Raw genomic sequence first — 4,183 nt, 5'->3', positions numbered from 1 at the left:
CCCTTACTGCAAAGCTGCAGGACTCCATGCTTCCCGTGCCATAAGGAGACCACCATGGTGCCACTTCCCACTTCAGCTGCCACAGAAGATGAGCCAAATGCTTGGTGACACCATCATCCCCGCTCCAGATGCTTGGTGTGCTCCAGAGCTTTGCTCTTGCTCTGCTGGTGCAGGAAAACATGGTGGCAATACCGGAGGATGACACATTTCTTCTCACTCACCCCTGGGGTGGTAACAGAGTCCGAAGCAATGCAAATAACAGTCCTTGTGTCTGGCCAAGGGCAAAAACAACCTTATGCATCTTTCTTGCTCCTGCGTCACCAAATACCCTTCACACACACAGAGCCAGGCTCTTCTGTCCCGTCCTGTCCCCCCCTTTTCTTTTTCTCTTTTTTGTTTTAGTACAGACAAGCCAGCAAGAGTTTCTTGACTCACTGGTCAGCAGGAAGCCTTGGCTGTTACTCCAGGTGCCTGTACTTGTCCCAGCATACTAGCATTCCTTTCAAAAAGCACAAGTTTCTGGCTATCTTGGGTCTCCAGGAGGAAGGTCCCATGTGCATGTTCTCACTTGCAACTAATCTGGGGAAATGCCCCAACTCTCCTACCTCTCTGTGCCTTTCTAAAAGGGTGGTCTCCTGGGCTTGATGGCCATGGCTGATAGCAATACGTAGGATTCAGATGCATTTACAATGTGTTGACTATATATTAAACTGATTGGATTACTATCCTAGTCTGAAACAGTTTAATTCTGCTTCCACACCAGGTATGGGTTGGCAGCGATGGCTGATGGAGTTGTCACTGTTACGTGGCCCCAGCTTGTCAGGCCCTGATGGGGTAGCTGTGGGAGGCAGAAGCAAGGCCTCCTTGAACTCTTGCTGGGCTTGAAAGGAGGAGTCTGTTCATGGAGATGGTCAGTTGTTAGGAAAAACTGGGTGTTGGGAGTAAGGCTGCTCTCTAAGAAAGGAGCTGGGTCTTTCTGCAAGAGCTTGGCCTGTGTCTCCTAGCACCCCTGAAAGCCCTTGTCTGAGCAGGGTGGCCTGGAGGCTCCAGGCAGCATTTGGCACAGACTAAACCCCGTCCTGTGCTACCTGCGTAAGGGGCCCAGGGGTGGGGAAAGGAGGATGGGAGCTGACTGCTCTTATGTGGTCCTATACTTGACCAAAATTGGCTTTGTAGTGTGAAGGAGCCTCGCATGCAAGCAATACGTCTACTCTGATAGTTTTGTCTAAGAAAAGCTGACTTGCCTTCTGCCAGGTGGGGTGACTCGCTCTGGACTGCAGATGATAGCGTTTCTGTGGGCTTGCATAAACTTCTCCATTTGCATTGCCAGGCTTATGGCCCTTGGACACAAACTGCTCGAGCTGAACTTCTGAAGCTAAACCAGCTGTGAAACCTTGCTGCTGCTGCCTGAGCTGTGTGCTGGCTGCCAGAACCTGGCTGGCTTTTGCCAGGATGGTCAGTGATGCAAGACTTGCAGGTGACTTTTAATCTAGGCTGTCTCTGGCTGCTGCCAGAAGATGCTTGGCTTCAGGCGGTAGGAACAAAGTGAATGACTCTGCCAATGCTGAATAAGCACCTGGTCTGTAACCTGGCTCCTGTTAAGTGTGAACTAGGCTGCAGTGCTGGGAGGAGGGCTGAAAGAGTAGGGTTGGGTTGCCAAGCTCTCATGGGTGCTCTCCCATGAGCTGTCCTAGTCTGTTGGACTGGCTGGGCAGGGGCTGTATCCTGGTGCTGCCAGTCAAGAGCTGTGGGAGATGGTGATAGCATCTTACCCAGCTGTGCGTGGCTGGGAGATGATGCTTTAAAGAAATCCCCAATGCCCTGCATTTGGTTTGGAGCTCCTTGTGCAAACTGCCCTGTGCGCAGGGAAAACAAAGCACGGAGCCCTGTAAGGACAAGTGAAAATGTTGATAAAGATCGTGGTTGTGCCCTGTGCTTTACTGGGTACACTGGCCTGGAGGGGCTGTGGTCCCCCTGCAAGCCAAAGATATGGGGGACCCTGTGGGAGCTTTGTTTAAGAACAAGCAATGTATGGGGGCAGCTGGTGCTAAACTGCAAAGCTGTTTACCCCTCCTGGGCTACGATGGGCGCTGGGTCCCATCCTGCCCTGGGGACTGGAGTATAATCCCTTTGGGCTACCTGAGCACTTCCACTGGTCCCGCTCCCAGCAGTAAGGGGTGGTGCCTTCAAAACATTCAGGGATGGGGGACCCCTGCAAGCAGGTTCCCCTAGCTGGGACCCCACTTGTTACAGGCTCTGTGCTCCTCTGTTGAACCAGGGCAGCAGAGGGACCTGCTTCACCTGGGGAACTGGGTCCCTGCCTAGATGGAGCATAACCATGCCCTGGGGACAAGCAGAGGGCATGCTATGCTGCCAGGGCAGCACCAGTTATTGCTGGGCAGAAGCGCTGCATCCTCTGCTTGTATCCCTGGCCTGGAGGCTACCTTCCATAGCATGTGATGGAGCTTCTGCTAATTTTTCTAATTACTCCTGTGAAGGTTGCTGTGTGCAGGTATCGTGGCTGACGCGCTCCAAAGCTGTCGATCCCTTTGGCTCGGCTGGCCTGCGGTGGGGAGGTGAAGCTGGATGCTTGGGTGGCTGAGATGCCTGCCCAGGTCCGGGAAGAAATAGGTCTGCACTGCAACTGAGAGCTAGGCCTGGCATCTATAAAGACCCTTCACAAGGATTAGTTAGTCCTTTGTGAGGCGACCATGCTGGGAAGGCAGTCCCGCTGGGTGGGGAGAAGCAGATGGCGATGGGGACAGCATGGCTGAGCGGTGGGACAGTCAGTGTGCCTCACCACCCATGGGGTGCACAGCTGAGGACAATGGACACTCGGAGGATGCACAAGGGAACTTAGAAAGAAGGGGTTAATGGGGTGTAAAGGGGAGCTTGGCTTTAAGCCACAGGACAGTCGCACATGCAGGGTGCTGTGATTGTGGGACAACCCTGCACAAAAAGGCTGGACAAAGCTGGTGCTGGGCCCATTCCTAGGGCAGGGCATGGCTGGCCACTCTGCTGTGTAATAGGAAAGGTGGGACAACGCCCTGAGGGAGATGCAATCCCTGGGTAAAGACTGAGCTGTGAGCACAGGCCTCCTGCCTGCAGGTGGAGGATGGCCATGGTGGGGTGGGCCTCCATCCCCATGGCCGATTCCATCCCTACGTGGGGCCATGGCAGGAACGGCCGGGGGGGGGGGCGGCGCAGCGGGGCCCCGGAGGTCCCTGGTGCCGGAGACTCTCTGCAGAGCACGGGGAGTGCAGCCCCCCCATGCCCCACCAGCGTCTCCGGAGCCTGTCTGGGCAGTAGGACAGTGACAGGCGCAGCCAGCTCCGCTACCCTCCAGAGAACATCCAAGACCCGTCATGGCTGCGGAGGGTCCAGGAGGAAGAGCCGGGCTCAGGGGACCACGCACGCTGCCTCCCCTGGCTCCGCTTCTGAGCAGGGCGGCCGGTGCCCCCGGGGTCCCTCTGAAAAAAAACCACCGGGGATGCTGAGAGAAGCCATGGCTGGTTTCTTCCATGCTGCTTTGCTGATTGCTGCAGAACTGGGGGAGTGGGAGGGATATGGCCCTGGGAACTGGGGGAGAGGGATGCACCCCCAGAAAGGGAAGGGGAAGGGGGAGTCCACTGGGCCTCTTCTAAGCAGATCCCCAAAAGGGCCAGTGCCTGCTCTCCTGAAGGCCAGGGCAAGGGAAGAGGCTGAGATGGAGGTCTGGGGGAGACCCTCCTCTCCTCTCTTGGTCCCGCACACCCCTGTGCTGCAGAGGGCTGCGATCCTGTGGGGAGGCTGTCCAGGCTGGGGGAGGCAGCCCTGGCACAGCCGCCTGCTGAAGGGCAGCTGCCTGCGCTGCCCATGGGGCAAGCGGCCCCCGCCGGGATGTACCTTGTATTTCGGGGGTCTCTTCTTCAGGGAAACCGGGAGCCCTCCCCCCAGTGCTCTCGAGCAGAGCTAACCTCCCGCCCTCCCGGCTGCTCGGCACCGGGCCGGGCCGTGCCGGCAGACTCCCGGACAGGCCCGCCTCGGAGCCCCCGACCGCGCTGTGCTTTGGGGCTGGAAGCCTTCCGATCCTCCCCCGCCTCCCGCCCAGGTTCCCCTGCCGGTGGCACGGCAGCTGCTTGGGCCGAGGCGCGGGGGGAGGGGAGCGCCGGCTGGCCCCGCCGGGCGGGCCAAGCGGGTGGGC

The sequence above is a fragment of the Haliaeetus leucocephalus genome, unplaced genomic scaffold (assembly GCF_000737465.1).
Source record: "Haliaeetus leucocephalus isolate CR32 unplaced genomic scaffold, Haliaeetus_leucocephalus-4.0 Scaffold143, whole genome shotgun sequence".
NCBI lineage: Eukaryota > Metazoa > Chordata > Aves > Accipitriformes > Accipitridae > Haliaeetus > Haliaeetus leucocephalus.
Note: the sequence above shows the minus strand (reverse complement) of the source record.